This window comes from Rissa tridactyla, chromosome 12 (genome assembly GCF_028500815.1).
Source record: "Rissa tridactyla isolate bRisTri1 chromosome 12, bRisTri1.patW.cur.20221130, whole genome shotgun sequence".
NCBI classification, from domain to species: Eukaryota; Metazoa; Chordata; class Aves; order Charadriiformes; family Laridae; genus Rissa; species Rissa tridactyla.
This window is the reverse complement of record NC_071477.1, coordinates 9720280-9739560: the sequence shown is the minus strand read 5'-3', so window position 1 is coordinate 9739560 and position 19281 is coordinate 9720280. Positions and strand designations below refer to the sequence as shown.

Here is a 19281-nt window from a genome sequence, read left to right as displayed (position 1 = left end):
CACAGCTACTGACCTCTAAACCTGCTGCTGCAAATAGGCCTGAAGTTCCCGCTACAGTCACTCTGTAGCCGTGATCCACTTCTACCATTTTTGAAAAGAAACTCTTGACAGTCTGTAGGAAGGAAAAAAAAATAGCATGTCATTTATGTGCAAATAGGCCTATTAAACGGGGAAATCTGAATACATCTCCCTGCTGGGTCTCTTTTGCTGAAACTCAGCTGGGTCATTCACAGTCGTCGTTAGTTTCTAGTTTTAACTGCAGGCTAGAAAAATTCTGGCTCCACAAATAAACTATGGCAGTTTCTTCCTTACTGCCCTTTAATCCATTCCCCGAATTTTGCATTTGGAATTTTTCATATTTCAAAAGACCAGTGTGTATGATTTGGCAGAAGGCAGATGCTCACAAAGATTTTTTTCAATGCCCTGTCAGTGTGCTGTTTTATTTTGATTGTCATAGTGCTCCACAGTGAAGTTGCTGACCCAACAGTTCAGAGAGATCTTTTCATGGCTTTCTTGATACATATCCTTTAAAAAAAAAAAAAATTATTACAAAAGGTTATGCTGGAAAATTACAGTCTGTATTAGAAATTCCCTGAATATTGGAGGCATCTGGTGCTGGGTTTTTAGTTTTGGTTATTACGTCGGGAAGTCAGAGGCTGCATCCCAATTAAAGTCTGGATTTCTTCATATTCAGTTCTCATTTAAAAATAACCCTGAATGTAACAATGTAGCAGTTGGATGCTGGCATGTGAAATATTTAATTATCCCATGAGATTAACAAGGTCTTGTTTAGCAATTCAGAAGCATTTCTTCTTTCATCAGATTTCCCCTTCCTAGAGCAAAGAATGATTCTGTGCTTCCAATGAGGTGGAAGAAGCTAGAAGCAAGTCCCTGTGAAGGCTGGCATATAGTACAAAAGCGTTCTTCAGAAGTCATGGTACTTTTTAAAAAATGCACGTAACTGCCTTTTAACCTTTTACCTTCACTTTGGCCACCAGACAGAGTAACTGCTCCTGCGTGACTCACACAAGAGCACACAGAGGGACACGGCACCGGAGAGGCTCAGCCCAGCACGCTCTTGCCTGCGGCTGCAGCGAATAACCACCCTGTGCAAGAAACGGGCATAGCCGTCCTGCGGACAAAAGTCCTGCTAATCAGCTGCGAAGCAGAGCTTTCACAGGCTGGCTGTTCTGACAGCAATGCCCCACAGAAGAGGTCCCTCCGCAAGTAAATAACAAGGAGAATTGGGACTTCAGTACGTTGTGACTTCTGCCGCCTCTTGAGGAACATCCTGAGTTCAGTGAGTCTTGCTACAGTGAGCCCTGACTGAGCTGAAGAACTCATCTACCTAAAGAGATTTTTCAACGTGGTTCTGCCAAGGAGAATAAAACGCAGTGAAGTCAAATAAATTTGATACTAAACTCTGCTGCAGCTGTTTAACATCCCAGACCTTCCCATTTTTCCTTCCTTGCCAAGCTAGGCAACACAAATTACATTTGCAGTTCCTTTCACGTTGTGCATGTGACATGGGCTTGCAGCGTAACAAGATTAGTTTTCCCTGTAATCCTCTTAAAATGTCCTTCCTTTGATTGTCTTTTCATCTTTTGGTGTTCTGGAACTTGGATTAATGGGATTGAGATTTATTCCACAAGTCCTGTTTGATAAGCTGCTTTCAAGATTTAGTTGCCTACAAACACATTTAATTTGGAAAAAGCATTTTAATGGTAGCTGAATTATGCAGTGTTATGCCAAACGTGCTATAAGGCCTATATATGTACTTGCAGGGTGTATGTCTGTAGATACTAGACAAGGAGGTGAATAAAACAAGATAGGCTTACTCATTTCAGAGTGTCTAAAATATCTCAAGAAATGCTTCTCTAGGCAGATTTGCAGAGTCTTGGCTGTATGTTTGCAAACTAGCCAACAAATCGACCATGTGCCTTTTCTTGTTCTGATCACATTTCAAGCCCCATCCTTGAGCTACCCCTTCCATTGGTCCCACGGGACATATTCCCCTCGCGATCAGCTTGATCTGGTCCCCCTGTCACTGAATCCCTATTTAGTTTGTAGAAGCTCAATACCAAAGTGAAAGCTGGCTTGTTGAAGCACTGATGTGACAAGTCACACAACGCTAACACTTCATACAGCTCAGAGCGAGGGACTGAACAGCTATGCCTGGTGCCTTGGCACAATCACTGTGTATTTTACAAATGTAAAAACCCAAAGCATGGAGCAATTACATGATTTTGAGCCAGTCTAGACCAGAGCTGCTTTATTGCAGAACTCATTGTTGTTCAACTCCTGTGTTTAGCCCAAAAGACCACCCTGACAATGTAAAACTAGCATATGGCTTTGTGCCTTCCCCTACCTGTCCCCCTGCCTCTTAAACTTTTACTCTATTTCAACCTCATCTCTTTAGTTGGCCTTCTCCTAGTGACAAAAGTTCCTACTTTTCCCCCTGGAAGGGGGGGTCGTGGCTGCAGAACATTATGAATCATACAGAGGCACCCCCTGCTATAGAGTGACCACCGGTGAGGGGTGAAACGCTGTGCTTGGCTGACCTTTCTGAACATGAACAGACGCACGCACTCTGCCTGAGTGCAGGACACTGAAAATACCTTCAATGTGTACTCGAGGATGTTATGTGGCAGGTCTCCACTAGATACGGATGACTGGATTCACACCTATTTCCAAGGTGAATTTACAGCTATAAAATCACCGCGCGTGGCAGGGCACAGGTTACAAAGCCAGGCTGTTCTCATTCAGGACACATCCTTTGCTCGCTATTTATCCTCACGTCACTCAGTGGCAAACTATTTAACGCAATGCAATTTTCCTGTCTATGGACACCTAAAAGCAAAACAACTGCTGCTGTGATGTGTTCCCCAAACTGTGCGAGGTATCCCCCCCAGAGCTTGTGAAACACCGAAGTAACCGCTGGGCGACAGCCGGCCCAAACCTGGTGACACAAACTTGAGCTAAAACCACATCGACAGAGCCTGAGCTGGGAGAAACGCAGCGGTGGAAGCGGGCAGGCCTTGAACTGGGCTCCTGCTCCGGGTTAAGGCTGATGACAGGGTTGATGCTGCCACTGCATTTGCACATGCCTTTGGACAAGTCACTAAACAGCTCTGAACCCGTTTTTTTTTTCCTTGTAAGAAGGAAGAGAAAACTAAGATTTCCAAAGCCACACGCGCCCATCCAAATAAAACACGTTAGAAGTGCCGATGCCCCAAGCCGGGAACACCCGCAGCATTTGCTGGGTGTCACTGTCCCCTCACACAAAGCCCGGGCACAGCAGCCGCCCTGGGGCGGGCTGCAGGCCGCCATGAGGGGAGCGGGGCCAGAGAGCAGCAGGCCGCCATGAGGGGAGCGGGGCCAGGGAGCAGCGCCCCATCCTGCCCGCCCCCGCGAAATGGCGGCCCCGGCCGCCCCCGCTGCCGGGCTGCATTTCACGCCACCCCCCCACCGGCTTCGAGCCCGCCCGAGCGGGAAGGGGACGACTCGACTCAACGCACTGCCTCCCGGGGAGTGGCATCCCCTCCGCCGGGCCGGGGGGAGAGGCGGGCAGGGCAGCTCCCGCGGGCGGACCGAACGGCACCGCCCGACATGGCGGCGCCGGCGGCTCCCGCCCTCCCGCCTCAGCGCGGGCGGGGCCGGGGCGGGCCCCGCCGCCCCTATAAAGAACCTCGCGCGGCGCCCGCCGCCCTCTTGCTCAGGCCTGGCCCAGGTAAGTGAGGGTGCGGGCGGCGGACTGGGCTCCTGGGGGCTGGCGGCTCTGCGCTTCCCTTCCCGGGGGCTCTCCGTCCCTGAGCCGGCTGTCGGTGGCCGCCGGCGTCGCCTCCCTCCCCGCCCGCTGGGGGAGCGGCCGGGCCGCGTGGGCTGGCGGCATGGCCGCCTCCTCCGCTCGGCCTCGTGGCCCCCGTCCCCATGTGCTTTCCCTCGGGTTCCTGCGGCCCTTCCCGGGAAGGTCTAACAGCCGTGGGGGAGCGGGGACTCGCTGGTGTAGGTGATGACACTTTCCCCGTCAGAGCGACAGTGTTGATCTCTCGCTGTTAAAGCCAGATCACGTCTGATGCGCCAGCGGGAAGCGCCGCTGTGTCCCGCACCCTTGCGGGATCCGGTGCTGACTGTTCCCTGTGGCTTTTGCCTCCCAAAGCGGAGGGTGCAGGGCGCCGGGAGACCCGATGCCGCGGGATCAGGCCTGGGAGGAGGGCGGTTGCCGCGTTTACTCCGCCATGCCCGAGCCTCCGGCAGGTGGGAATGGTAAGTCCTTAAAGTGACTGTTCCTCACTGGTTTAAAAATAAGTTTATATAATTTTTAGTTTTTCAAGAGTTACTGAACTGCTTCTGCAATGCTTTGCCAGTCTGGTCTCTCTGGGGGCTGGAGAGCTGCGTGGGTTTGGCCATTAGCCTAGACGCGGTGGAGGGCCTCCTCCCGCAGGACCCTGCAGCCAGGCCCTTTGCGCCGCGTCCCGCTCCCCATGTGTCCAGCCGGGCGAGAAACCCGCAGCCCTGCAAGGGCGGTGGGTTGGCAGTTCCGCCGCTGGCAGTGCCTTGTGGCCGGGGACACGGCCAGGCTGCGGGCAGGCGGGCGCGCTGCTCCCGCTCCGGCATGGCTGCGCCCTGGGAGAGGGGGGTCGTGCCCTGGCCCTGCCGCTGGGTGAGCAGCAGCCATCGCCACGCGTGTTCCTGGCCGAGCTGTTCCTGGGGCCTGGCGGCCGCACGGCATTTTGCTGCTACGTGTGCGACCTTCTGCCTTCGCGTTGGGAAGGCAGCAGCCTCGCATGGCCATAAAGGCTGGGCCTGCAACTGGGCCTGCAAAAGCGATAACCTCTTATCTCTGCCTGCCTCCTCTTTTTGTGTTACCTCTGGCTTAGCCGTCTTATGCTCTGCTCTGGAAGCCCCATACATCAGTGTTTTTTCTCTGGACTTTTGCAGTATTCCCCCTGTCCCATGTGCCTGTTGAGCATGCCAACTGGCCATCTCTTTTTGAGGAAGGATTTGCATAAATTCACTCATTGCTCGTGGGTCTGCTGAGGGAAGTGGGAGTGTGGCACAGCTGCCGTGGGTGTGCAGCCACTGAACTTCTGGGGACTCGCTGGTGTCAGTGATGACTGCATTCTTTCCCCTTCAGAGCGACAGTGTTGATTTCTCACTGTTCAAGCCAAATCATGTCTGATGCACCAGCGGGGAAGTGGCTGCTGTGTCCCACACCCAGGGAGGGCCTGGTGCTAATTGTTCCCTTTGGTTTTACTTGTAGGGTGCTGCAAAATCAGTGGGAATGTTGAGGCTCTTGGAGACCTGATGTGATGGCTGTAGCTAGCTGGCAGTGATGATCTGCGTGATGAGGGCAGTTGCCTGGTTTGCTCCACCATGCCTGAACCTCTAGCCAGTAAGAATGGTAAGTCCTTAAAGTAACTGTTGATCATTGGTTTAAATTAAATTAAAAAAAAAAAAAAAAAGGCGGGGGAAGGGGAACACAAGGTTTTCCTCATGCAGAAACAGTGCAACAAGGTCCTTTGTGCCTCATGTTGCTCCTGTTCCAGCATGTCCAAAGTGGTAGGTGTGGCTCATGACCAGGAGCTATCAGGGCAGGGATCTGCAAGCTGCACCAGTGTGGGCTAAGCTGGAGCAGGATGGTGGTTTACAGCTCTGTGCTGTTTTTATTTCCCTGATGCATTGTGTTCAGAGAGCTCATTTTAAGAAATGCCCTGCATGGAGACGTGTGTCATCTGCTCAAAGCAGCTGCCCCAGTAAGGGACAGGAACCATCCTGGGTGAAATGTGTCCTTTGGAAGAGAAGTGCGGTTGTGTCTTCTCTGCCCTGCCCTTGCTGGCCAACTTGAGGGAGTGTGAGGGGACAGCAGGTGTTCAGCGTTTGCTGGTGGCCATATGTGTGCATGGCTCTGCCACTTCCTCTGCTGTTAGTTCACTCGGTCCCTGCAGATCTGCTGGGGGAAGTGGGAGTGTGGCACAGCTGCCGTGGGTGTGCAGCCACTGAACTCCTGGGGACTCGTTGGTGTCAGTGATGACTGCATTCTTTCCCCTTCAGAGCGACAGTGTTGATTTCTCACTGTTCAAGCCAAATCATGTCTGATGCACCAGCGGGGAAGTGGCTGCTGTGTCCCACACCCAGGGAGGGCCTGGTGCTAATTGTTCCCTTTGGTTTTACTTGTAGGGTGCTGCAAAATCAGTGGGAATGTTGAGGCTCTTGGAGACCTGATGTGATGGCTGTAGCTGGCAGTGATGATCTGCGTGATGAGGGCAGTTGCCTGGTTTGCTCCACCATGCCTGAACCTCTAGCCAGTAAGAATGGTAAGTCCTTGAAGTAACTGTTGATCATTGGTTTAAATTAAATTAAAAAAAAAAAAAGGCGGGGGAAGGGGAACACCTTTCTGGAAGGGAGTTCCTCCAAAAAGTCTTTGTCCCTGGAGACTTGACTGACCTATAAATTTGAGCATTAGCCTGAGCATTGTAGAGGTGAAAGCACATCAGTTCCTCATGTGGAAGCATTGCAACAAGGTCCTTGTTCCCCTTGCTGGTCAACTCAAAGGAGTGTGAGGGGACAGCAGATGTTCAGCATCTGGTGGTGGCCATATGTGTGCATGGCGTTTCCTCTGCCATTAGTTTATTCAGTCCCTGCAGATCTGCCGGGGGAGGTGGGAGTGTGGCACAGCTGCCGTGGGTGTGCAGCCACCTAACTCCTGGGGACTTGCTGGTGTCAGTGATGACTGCATTCTTTCCCCTTCAGAGCGACAGTGTTGATTTCTCACTGTTCAAGCCAAATCATGTCTGATGCACCAGCGGGGAAGTGGCTGCTGTGTCCCATACCCAGGGAGGGCCTGGTGCTAATTGTTCCTTTGCTCTTAGGGCTCTGTGAAGACAGTGTTGAGGCTCTTGGAGACCTGATGTGATGGTTGTAGCTGGCAGCAATTAATTGTGTCGTGAGGGCAGTTGCCTGGTTTGCTCCACTATGTGTGCCACTCTGGCAGGGGAGAATGGTAAGTCTTTGATCCAGCAATGTTCACTGGTTTAAATTAAATGAAAAGAAACAAAAAACGGAGGGGGTCAGAAACCACCTTTCTGTAGTGGAGTTGGTTCTGCAGTGCTTTGACAGGTCAGTGTCCCTGGAGATTTGACAGATGTGTAGATTTGAGCATTGCAGCAGGGGCCCTTTAAGTCTTGGACCAGAGTATCAACACCTGTTGAAAACTCAAGTTTTCTATTACCATCTTTCCTGCAGGGATTAATAGCTTGTCAGTTGTTGTGGACCTGAAGATTTTTCAAACGTAGGTGGTTGACTTTTAATGTTCAGCAGAACAGCATCTGTCATGATGGCTTCAGACTTTTTTGCCCACCAGATTGGCAATGCTGATGGAAACTTCTGTTTTATCCAGATTGACTGATTCCACAGATGCAAGATGCTTTGATTCCTCATGTGGCTGTATATTGAGGCTACATGTCTGTGCACCTCTGTAGCAGGGGAAACTACATGTATGCTGCATGCTTTGAGGGCGGGCAGCACTGGAGGGTGCTGTCTGCACATACCGTAGTAACACTGATCATGTAATGCAGTCTGACATGCGTATAAGACCTGAGGATCAGAAGTGAAAGAATTATTGCTTTCAGAAGATCTCAAGTAAATGGCAAAGAGCTCTGACAGGTTTCAATTTAAGGGCATAAGCATATCTTTTATTTTGCCCCATTTAAGCAGTGTTAAAACGAGATGCTTCTTACAGAGTCTGGCAGCTTTTGTTCTTGATCTTATTTTTCTTTTTTTCTCTCTCTGAATGGGAGGTTCCCAATGCCTTGGAGATGTGTGGGTGAAAGTCGACTTCCAGCAATATGTCTATTTGCAAGAGAGGGATTGGTTTTGTGTTCTTTTTCTTACTTTGTTTTTTTTATAGAAGATTGGCAATGACATATTCTGAAAACTTGGCTGTCAGGATTTCACTAATGCTCTAGAAAATGTGCTTAATATAGGACCTTACTTGATTGGATAAACACCTATTGTCACTGGCTTCATTCAGTTACAGCCTTGTGTTGTTCAGGTGCCGGTTGTGCAGCTATTGTATCTCCAAGGAGGCTAAAGTCTCCTTGGTAGCCTGTATGTATGAATTCAAAAGGAGTGTGAGTGTTCTGTGTCAGATGGTAAAGCTGGTAGAATTGACTGAATATATTACCCTGTCACTCTGCTCAGTCAGCTTCCCCAGGTTCTATCAAGCACAGCTCTAAAAGCTCACATAATACACACAATACAGTTTGGAGTGCTCCTGTTTGGAGTGCTTGGCAGTGGAGTTTTTGCTGTTGCAGAGCAACCCTTGTTGTCAAATAGTTTGGGGGGGATTTGGAAGGTATATATTTGCGATGTGAGGTGGAGTGGACTGACAAAATGTTGGCTGTTTTTTTGACAGGTTGAGATTTGTCAGAAGTTGTCCTGGGACCTGCTGTGATTTCGGTGTACTAGCAGAAAGCTGTCTTCTGCTAATGATGTCCCTCTCCATGCTGCTGCGTGTGATCCCTTGTCCAAGCTACAGCATTCACATCACCCTGCAACAGCTCTGGTCTTTCTCAGAGCTAGTGGGAGTGATCAGTTGCTGTCCTGCCAACTTACAGAGGGTTTTTCTTTCCCTTGGTATGAGGCATTTAAGTATAATGGATTCTGGAACTTGCTGCATGTTTAGTGTAATTGGATGCTTTTGTCTGCAAGGGCTGCATTCACCACCTGACAGCTCGTGTTATCCTACTACAATCATTAAAACTAAGGAAGCCTTTCCTTGGAGGGCAATTGTTGAGTGTGGGAGGATGGCCTGCTGTGTAAGGGGTGGGGGGACTCCTGTTTTGGCTTTCCCCTTTCATCCAGAAAGCTTTACTAATGTATCATTGGCAGCCTGTAAAGTGGGGAAGGGGCTTCTTGGATGCTGTGGCACAGTGTGTGTTTCTGTACTGTGTAGAGCTTATTTTTAATAAAATCTGAATACTGCGTGAATTCAGCTGGTGGCTAAAATTCTCTTTACACACCTACATCCCCTAATTGTTTTGGGGAGTTAGATGGCAACAGTGCTTCTGTAGTGATGGCTTACATGGAGCTGCCTGCTGCCTCAAGCTAGGGGAAAGGGACATGATCTTACGGCAATACAGCTTCACATACCCTGAAGAAAAAGTGCCTATCTGAGGTTTGTGGCTGCTGCTGTGCTGCCGGAAGCATCATTAGGGCAGTTTTGTGTATGTAATAGTTGGGTGCTAAAGGTCGACAACAGGCCTGTCTTCTGGAGTTAAACATACGTAGTCTGCACTTTACCTCTATTTGAACAAGGGCTCTGCCTTTGCTTCTCCCTTAGATCCTGTGGGGAGCAGCTCGTGTAAAACTTAAATCAGTGGGGACTTGAGCTGCCCTGGTAAAAGGTGTAGATTAGCACATTGCCAAGTAAGTCACTGGCTTTGCAAATTCTTCCATACATGAGTCTTACAGAAAAGTGACAGCAGTCTGGGGAGGAAGGGAAGCTGATGTCAGCTTCTGTGAGGATTTGGACATTTTCCTCACGCAGTGTCTTCAGCTAGTGGGAATTGAGTGTGCTTCTGGCTGAAGAGACTTAGTGGCAGATGTTCATTCAGATCCTGCAGTCTTCCCCTGGATGCTGTTTGGCAAACTTCCAGGTTTGCAGAGCAGGAGAATCAAATATGGATTGTACATAAATGCTGAAGTAGGGAACCACTAAACAATAGGAAGCTAAAGGTTTTCTTAACACCTAATTTCCTAATACCAGAGAGGTAGTCGAGAGTCCTAAGATGTACTGCTTTCTGTACCTCTGATTTTCATACCCCAGGTCAATTGGCCGTACGCATCTGGCCTCCTGAGGGGTGAGAATATCAATGCACCTGTGGTGTGTAATGTAGAGGGCTTGAATGGTGGCGAGTCTGTTCTGCCGGGAGGGCGAAGGCATTCTCCATCTGCTGTGCCCATTAGCCTGGCAGTCGGGAGTGGTGTCTGCACAGTCAGATGGGCCTTGGCAGATGTCTCATGCAGGTCCTGGTCTAGTAGCACTTGTATACCCCGCTGGCAATGCAAATTAAGTTAATAGCCCCTTCACATCAAGCTGATGTGAAGAATTGGGTTATATATTAACCTGCAGTGTCTCAGACAGCAGGTTCACATTCAAACCCCAGGGCTAATGATGGAAGTAGCTGTTCTCCATGTGCTGTGGTTGGGAAGTAGTGCAGCAGGTATGTGCATTAGGGATGGGGTTAAGAACCAATCTCCCTGCAGCCTCATTAAGTTCCTGAGGAGCAGGGCCACCTGGCAGCTGTTGAAGGTTCTTGCATTGGTAGTTCTGGGCCTGTGGAAGCCTGTAACTGATGGGTCATACATGCTGAGTACCAACTGAGGGACTGCTGCCTGAAAGCAGCTGGGTGCACAGGCAGGGGTTGCAGTGAGCTAGCTAGCCCAAGGGTGACAACTCTGCTTGAAGTAGCTGAAGGGCAAAAGTGATGCATGGATAACAGGCTGAGGAAATGTTTAAGGAATAATTTCCTGCAGCATTTGAAGTATTGCTGTGTTATTTTTACTGCCTGGTAGCAATAGCCTAATTAATACTCTAATGGATTGGAAGTTGTTTACAGCAAATACAAGTCTAGAAGGTATTTCTGCTACTTAAAAGCATAAATAACAGTTTCAGTGGTTATGGGAAGGGATTTGGTGTCTGAGCCGATAGTGGCCTTTGGCATATATGTTTAGTAGGAAACAGCAAAGATGAAAAATTAGCGATTAATCGGCATCCAAAGCAGTCTTCCATTAAACTGGGTAGAGATTTTTCTCATTCAATTAACGTAAGCAGCATAATCTCTTGAAACAACATATTGATAAGGGATCAGAACTGCTGCTAATATAATTACTTTCATAATCTAGTGAGCATACCTACCAGCAAGTGTACTTTAGGGAATGGAGAGTGGTGGTTGTCCAGTGGGAGCTGTAAGGACAGAGGCAGCTGGAACATGTTCTTTGCATGTTTTATTACCTCTCCAAGAAAAGTTGCTCAGGTCAGGATTCAAGCACTGCTGCTAGTGCACATGTGCATAGGGATGGAAGACAAAACTGAAGAGAACTGACCCACTGCAGGCAACCTGTGCATGCTTTCTAGTCCGGATACAGGGGCTAGTTGTATGGAGGAACTGAACTGCAGGGGATGAACTGAGCCTGGAGATCTCTGACCTGGCAGCTGTAGGGGGTGCTGTGTGCATGCGTTCCCCAAAGCTTAGTAAGGGCCAGATGGAGTTTCTGCATCGAACTGTCCGTTTGTTTGAGTTGTTCTGTGTGTGTACGTAGTCAGGATGCTTTCACCTTGTCACTATAGCAGTGTACTGTAATAAACCTCTGGACCAGTGGTCATTAGCTTATCTGCAAGAGCAAGAGTGTGACAAAGTGGGGGCAAACCCTGAAAGTAACATCTGAACTTGTCAGAGGCTTTTATTTAGAGGAGCAGAGGTGGAGGAATTCTGTATGGATAGTTTTTTGCTTCAAAGCTTTCATCTGCTGGAGTTTCTGATATGCCTGCAAGCAGCTGGGTACCTTAGGTGTGGCTTCATTTTACATCTGGGTAGATGTTTTTGGTCTTTATGTTGTTTTTGCTGGAACTAGTTTGGGTCTAGAGATCATCCCCTGGTATTCCTTCCACACCTTTGCTCCAAATTCCCACGTACCATGCTCAAAAATGTGATTATGGCTGCATTTACCAAAAGTCTGTCTGGTCAGAGTTTCAGGAAAATGAAGATATATGGTAGGTGCAGCTGGTAAACACAGACTAGGGGTCATGTTATTTAGTACCGTAACAACTTTTTTTCTGTTACACAGAATACCCTACCTTCTGCTGCTTCTCCAAACACCCTTGGTAATGGAGAGCTGGCTGAACTTGACTGTGGGCAGCTGTGGGCTCAGCAGTGTGGTATGCTATGAGATCAGATAATTTTCCTGTGTGTAACCATGAGCTATTAAAAAACTTGAGCTGCAGTGGACTTCCTAGAACAACTGCGTTACAGCCAAGTAATGAAGTAGGCCTCCCAGTTAATAGAGAAACCATCAAACAAACTTTATTGTCTATACCAAGCATGGAGGTAAGATTACACTATTTGAAAATCTCGTGATATAGCCCTATGATAAAAGATGAGGGGGAGGGAGGTTGAGTCCTGAGTTTAAAGCAATTTGCAGCTCTCCTCCTCAGCTGTCCTTGGCATTTGTTGCCCCGTTGCTTACCTGACTTCTGCAGGCACTGATCGACTCCTGAGTGTGTCTGCTGGGTGGTTTGAATGAGGAGATAAAGGCCAAGATGTATGTTTTGGACACAGGCTGACTTACAGCTTTTTCTCTGCACAGAGAGCTCCTTACTAGCTCTCGGAGGCCAGCAAAGGATAATTGCAGCATGTCCAGAGCTCATATTCTGCTGCTGTGAAGTGGCTGAAGGAAGGCAGAATTGTCAGTTCTGTCAGTTATAGCAGGAATAGACAATGCTGTATGTACTTGTGTAACTTTCTGAAACTGAAATCTGGAGTCACTCCCTGGGCTGGTATGTTGAAGCAAATGTTTACTTTTCTCAAACAGCTCTGTTTCTTGGTGCCACGAGCATTTGAGAGGAAAATAGCACAGATTATTTCTCTGTCTGATTAATAGACGTGTTTTCATACACAGTGAGAGGTTTAACATTTATCTTCCCAAAGACTCAGGCATCTTTTTGACTGCATGGTGATTATTATATTCTTTTTAGACCCATCTGTTAAGCGGCTGCATTAGCTTATGGAATAGCACAGTCCATTTACAAATTGCTGCTTCTACTCTCCGCCTTATTTCCTCTGCCTCCATCTCTGCTCAGTGATAGATTAAGTATTCCGATACATCAGCTGTGTTGACAGGCTAGATATTATCATAGAATTGTTTAGGTTGGAAGGGACCTTTAAGATCATCGCGTCCAACCATAACACTGTCAAAACCACCACTAAGTCGTGTCCCTCAGCACCATGTCTACCCGTCTTTTAAATACCTCCAGGGATGTAGGGTGAATAATGGACAGCAATGAAGCGAAACTTGGTTTTGTGATCACCCTAGGAAGATCCAGATTTCAGGAGACTCAGACTGCCCCACAGGCAGTAAGGGGAAGACTTTTTTTGAAGCAGAGTGTTTCTTTCTCCTACAGCATCCCGTCTTTTACAGAGATGTTTTGCAGCTACAGACTTCTCTTCCACCCTTTTTGCCAGATCCCTTGCAGTGGAGGGGTGAAGCCAAGTGTCTTTGTTCAGCCTGAGTCTGTTTTGGCGCTGTGGGAACTGCTGGTTTGTGTTACAGCACAAGCAGTGGGTTCCCAGGCACTTCCCATCCAAGCGCTGGGCACAGGGTGCAGATAGGGCCAAGGCCCTTTGGCGCTGCACCGTCTGTCTTCTGGCAGCCTTTATCTTGCAGAAAACTGCAGTTTATGTCCCTCTGCCCCGTGCCGTGACTTTTCTCGCTCAGACCTGGCTGATGCTCAGGTTCAGCTCACTGTGTAGAGGGAGGACTTGTGCTCTCTCAGCAGGGTGAAGGGAGAGGGGACAGTGAGAGCTCTGGCTTTCTGCTGCATACACCATCAAAATCTCCCCTTTGCCCCATGATACCTACCTGAGACTGATGCGAAAGCCTTCTAGATCATTCCACAGTAAATTAAACTCTGGAGAAAAGTGCTGGGAATGGTTCTCTTCACGTTTACACAAATAGGTACTCTGGGGTCTGAAGAAATTCTGTTCATCTGTTTCTCTGCTCAGTGCCAACATGAGGCTGGCGAGGGCTGGATGCAGCACCTGCCATAGGCCTTCTAGTGGCTGAAATTGGCTCAAGTCTCTTATAATGTGGATGGGGAACACCTGGCAGCTTGCAGGTAGTAACAGAGTTGTCTTGGTGATGGGTAAAATTATTCTTTGTGCTAGACCATATTCATGGTGTAAAGTGAAGCAATTCCATTATATTCCCTAAGATTGATTTGGGTTCATGAAAACAAGTTCAGGACAATTTTTGTCTGTGTTACCTGAGGATCTGCCTGATTTCTTTAGTGTTATATTTAGAAAAATGCCCACTGGATACTCTGCACTTCACTGTGCCTGTCGCTTTCTCTGTTCAGTTTCAAATGCTGTGGCTGGGTCATCTTGAAGTCTTCCCTCTAGTGTTGAGAATAAGCTTGACTTCCTTAGTCTTTTCTCAAAGCAAATATTAAAGCCAGGGGCTGTCCTCATTTATCTACTTTGCGCAGACTCCCTTGGGTTCATGTAACCTTCCTCAGCAAGGATGTCCAGGCCCAGAAAGGCTTCTCGAGATGTTGTCTCAACATCGACTGCATGAAGCAGCAAAGCATGTTTTCCATCTCAACAGGGCAGCAGGTGTTCTTCCAGCGGGCTGAGGAGGCTCAGCTGGTGCATGAGGGTGGTAGGTAAGCAGATGCAGCCCCACGTGGTGCTGCTTGCCCAGATGGATTCCCTGAAGCCCGTTCCTGAAAGCCGCTGTCTGAAGGTGGGGTGGTCTGTCAGCACCCAGGGGCTGGCCCGGAGTAGCACACATGCTCTCTGCTCTGCCCATGCTCGCATTTCCCGCTGTGGGTGGCCGTAATGTCTTCAACAACCTACTGCTGCTGGTTCAGGGCTGCTCTTTAATTGAAAGGGTGAGGCTTATGCTTTTGATCCTCCCACAGATACTGGAATGCTTGCACATCAGTCCAGGATACAGCCTGGCCTGTAGGCAGCAGCTAACTTCTGGGTAGCATTTCTTAGTGAGAAGAAATATTAAACTCTACCTCTGCCCTTGTTTAGCAGCTTGGAGCATGTGCACTTTCTTTGTGCTGCACAAGTGCAGCAATGGTAGACGTTGCCTTACCCCCACCAATTTTCCCAAATCCATCTGGAGAATTTAATGGCCTGCTGATGAAGAAAGATGGTTGCTATCTCATGCAAATGGTTGCAAACCATCTGCAGGCTCACAAGAGTGTTACTGTAATTGTTACACGTTACACTGGCTTAGTCTCCATTCATGTTTGCAAGGATTTTGTCTACCAAGAGGAGATAAAAACTTACTTTTTCCCTGAGCTATAGCACTCATGGGGGCAGGTTTGTCTTGAGAGTGAATCCATTTTTCAGCAGATGTGGATCAAGCCCTTGACACCAGCAACTGAAAACAGACTTTCCCTTTGAGTATTCACTGTCACTTTTTTACAGCAGGGTATTTATAGGTGCAATTTTCTTGGAAATCTACAGAGGAGGACTGGAAGCGTCTGAGAAATTTTGTTAGTCAGCAATTTATGTTGCTGTGGAAACACCTTGGTAGGGCTTGGGAAAACTGCCTGGAAAAAAAGGTGATTGCCAAAGGTGCTAACAGCAATGTGCATCTCTTGTTAATTCCTAGCTTACTGAAACCTGTGCATAAGGTATATGCTTCACAACAGCTACTGTTGTGTCATGAGGGTGACACATATTTTGTGCTGCTGGTCATGATTTCCTTCTGTAAACCGTCTCTGTCACTCCTCTGAACTATGACACACGCTCCTTGCCAGTCTTTCCTCTGATCCTGGATGATATTTACCTGGACCTGAGCAAAGCCTTTGACACTGTCCTGCATGACATTCTGGTCTCCAAGCTGATAAAATATGGGTTTGATGGACTGACAATTCAGTGGATAAAGAACTGGCTTGACGGCCGCACCCAAAGAGTGGCTGTCAATGGGTCCATGTCCAAGTGGAGGCCAGTGACAAGTGGAATCCCTCAAGGATCAGTACTGGGACCGATCTTGTTTAACACCTTCGTCAGCGACATGGACAGTGGCATGGAGTGCACCCTCAGCAAGTTTGCCGACGACACCAAGCTGTGTGGGGCGGCTGACACGCCGGAGGGAAGGGATGCCATCCAGAGGGACCTTGACAGGCTGGAGAGGTGGGCCCATGCCAACCTCATGAAGTTCAACAAGACCAAGTGCAAGGTCCTCCACCTGGGTCGGGGCAATCCCAAGCACCGATATAGGCTGGGCAGTGACTGGCTTGAGAGCAGCCCTGAAGAAAAGGACTTGGGGGTGCTGGTAGACGAGAGGCTCAACATGAGCCGTCAGTGTGCACTAGCGGCCCAGAAAGCCAATTGTATCCTGGGCTGCATCAGGAGAAGTGTGGCCAGCAGGTCGAGGGAGGTGATTCTCCCCCTCTACTCCACTCTCGTGAGACCCCACCTGGAGTACTGCGTCCAATTCTGGAGCCCCTACTACAAGAGAGATATGGACGTGCTGGAATGTGTCCAGAGAAGGGCCACAAGGATGATCAGAGGGCTGGAGCACCTCTTCTGTGAGGACAGACTGAGAGAGTTGGGGTTGTTCAGTCTGGAGAAAAGAAGGCTCCAAGGAGACCTCAGAGTGGCCTACCAGTATCTTCAGGGGGCCTACAAGAAAGCTGGGGAGGGACTTTTTAGGATGTCGGATAATGGTAGGACTAGAGGGAATGGATTAAAACTAGGGATGGGTCGATTCAGACTGGACGTTAGGAAGAAGTTCTTCACCATGAGGGTGGTGAGACACTGGAACAGGTGGCCCAGAGAGGTGGTGGAAGCCCCATCCCTGGAATTTTTTAAGGCCAGGCTGGATGGGTCTCTGAGCAACCTGATCTAGTGGGAGGTGTCCCCGCCCACGGCAGGGGGCTTGGAACTAGATGATCTTTAAGGTCCCTTCCAACCCTAACCATTCTGTGATTCTATGATTCAAGAGGTGTTGAAATCCTCGTGATTGAGGTTGCTGGCTGTAAAGGTAAGTTAGCAACATCAGTGGGGGCGAGAGGGATGCTGATGAGGTCTCACATCTCAAAATGAGTTACAGTGACTTGGTGAATGTATTTGCACACAAACCTGGCTTCTTTTTTCTAGCAGTGCTAACCAGGTAGACCTGCTGTTACACTTTGGCAAGTGGAAGGCTTGGTGAGGAAGTGTCAGCTTCCAAGTCATCTTGTTAGTTTGTAAAGCAGATACAAATGTGCCCCTTGGAGTTCTTTTACAAGAATAAATAAATAAATACCAAGGTATTAAACATAAACATACACATGGAAACTGGTAATAGCTGAAGTGAATTAGGTATTTGATTGTCCGTGTATTTCTTCATGAACAGTGAACACACATGTGAAAGACCTACCAGGAAAGGGCATGTATAAGGGTGATTTTGAGGTTGACCAGGAAGTAGTTGAAGCCAATTGTATGTCTTGGTGTCACCGATTGACCCGCTTGTTGGAGATCTGAGATACAGATAGGGAAACAAAAGAACACAGTTAATTTCCAAAAATATATTCCAGATTCATTGACAGGAATGGGAGTGAATGGACCCTGAATGCCAGATGTAGCACTGACATACAAGGAGACTAACGCTTCGTCAGGCTCTGTGTCACAGGGGTATATGGAGGTGGAAGGAGCTGTGCAGTTGTTATGAACTGAGTTGAAGTCACTGATTCAGTTCATCAGGGCTGGCAGAAAGAGTCAGATTTTTTTTCCATAAATATGGATTCCTCAATGTCTTGGCCACAGCATTTAAAACCACCATGCCCAGCCCCTTCAGCGAGGGGATGGCAGATGACCAATGTCCAGTGGCTACAAGCTGGCTACATGGATGGGGCCAGGCATCAGAAAAGCCTTTATGGATAATTTTTCTTGCATCTCCTTTTCCAAACCACTGAGTATCACTATGGGTTCAAGACGTGATTATCGACGTGATTATAATTTTTAAAATCTGAATTTCACACATAGAAGTTTCCTCAAGATTTAGATTTGTGGTGCTTGTGAGCTGCTTTTGTGGCTCCCCTTTCTTTGGCAATGTTGAATACTATTAAGCATTATTGTCATTATCGGCAGAGATACAAAAGGAATATTCAGAGATAGTATTAAGATGATTTGCGCTTATAATGCCAATTTCTTGGACTTATTAGGAATGTTATTAAAAGTCCTTTCAGAATGTCATTATATAAAATCTAGTGACCTCTTCTGTCATCCAGATGTCTACTCCTGACTGCTTTCTTTAAGGCTGTGAGTCAGACAGTGTTGATAGCAATGCTATGCTGCAGATGGAACAGAAATGTACAGCACTTCTATTAATTTTTAAAGCGGCTTGTCAGGGTCACGTAGGTCCATGGAAATATAGTTTTGGGAAAGGAAACTAAAAAAGCTCTTAACTTGTTTCTCTGTGACATGTTAGGATAAAATCCTGGTCCAGCTACTGAGTAATAGCTGCAAGGTCTGTGGGCAGCTCTGGTCATTCAGCAAAATGCATTCCTTTACCATCTATAGCACAATTAATCTAACTTGTCAAAAGTTGCTAGTGATCTCCACACCATAGAAAATAGGTAGGGACTCATGGCAATAGACTAAAGGGCAGACTCTACCAGAAGACCCGGAGAGTTGGACTTGGTAGTCTGCCTGTGTAAACTGGTGAGGTCCCAGGGCAAAAACAGTTCAGAAAAAAACAAGAAGAAGGTGCAGTTAACCCGTTTCTCCCCAGATCTTAGCATCCTCTGCTTGTATCGTTGTATCACTGTTAAAACTTCATGGTGACTAATTGTGATTTTTATCAACAAAAGAATGTGCCTTCTGATGACAAAATAACAGGAAACTCCTGTTTTCGTGCAATTATCCTTACTGATAAGAAATAAAGGACTGCCACACTGCAGTCTAGAAACATCTGCGTCTGCTGAATTGTTTTAGATCAAACTTTTTCTACCCCTTATCTTTCCACAAGCCACTAGGGGGTCTTTAATATGCTACTTCCTACAGATACTATAAGAAAAATATAGCAAATTTCTTAGCAATGAAAACTAAATTCCATTGGAAATACCTTGGTGGAGTTTTATTGTTTGTTTATATAAAACACGCTTTAATAGTGAAGGAGGAAAAAATGTTTTCCACACACACTTAATTTATTTATTGTGTGATCTAGAAGATTTTTCTTCATGTTGTAATTTATGGCATCATTTTTCACAGATCTGAGTAGGAGCTTGGGTATTGAAAAGAGGAATGTGCTTTGAGGAGCACATTAAGTTTCTCCTAGAATTCTATAATTCAAACCTGGGTATAGCTGAAATAGCGTTGAAATAGTAAAAATGTTAATTTCTAGAGGAGAGAAAAAAAATAAATCAGTGCATCTTTCCAAATAAAGCAAAACCTTTTTCTCTTTGCACTTACTAAATAGCAAAGTGCGGAGCGCCATGTACCTTGGTGACTTGGTTTCGCCCAAGGAACATGAATGCTTGAATGGTCCATGCCTTCC

General features: G+C 47.6%; 4 non-coding genes across 4 annotated transcripts; all 4 read left to right on the top strand.

Moving 5' to 3' along the window:
• The first annotated feature begins 3999 nt into the window (after window positions 1-3999).
• LOC128916850 (small nucleolar SNORD12/SNORD106) lies at window positions 4000-4085 on the top strand. The gene has a single exon (XR_008469065.1). It is a non-coding gene; the product is annotated as a small nucleolar SNORD12/SNORD106 (small nucleolar RNA).
• Window positions 4086-5100: 1015 nt separating this feature from the next.
• On the top strand, window positions 5101-5191 carry LOC128916849 (small nucleolar SNORD12/SNORD106). The gene has a single exon (XR_008469064.1). It is a non-coding gene; the product is annotated as a small nucleolar SNORD12/SNORD106 (small nucleolar RNA).
• Window positions 5192-6017: 826 nt separating this feature from the next.
• LOC128916851 (small nucleolar SNORD12/SNORD106) lies at window positions 6018-6108 on the top strand. The gene has a single exon (XR_008469066.1). It is a non-coding gene; the product is annotated as a small nucleolar SNORD12/SNORD106 (small nucleolar RNA).
• A 608-nt stretch (window positions 6109-6716) lies between these two features.
• Window positions 6717-6807, top strand: LOC128916848 (small nucleolar SNORD12/SNORD106). Its single transcript, XR_008469063.1, has one exon. It is a non-coding gene; the product is annotated as a small nucleolar SNORD12/SNORD106 (small nucleolar RNA).
• Window positions 6808-19281: the final 12474 nt, after the last annotated feature.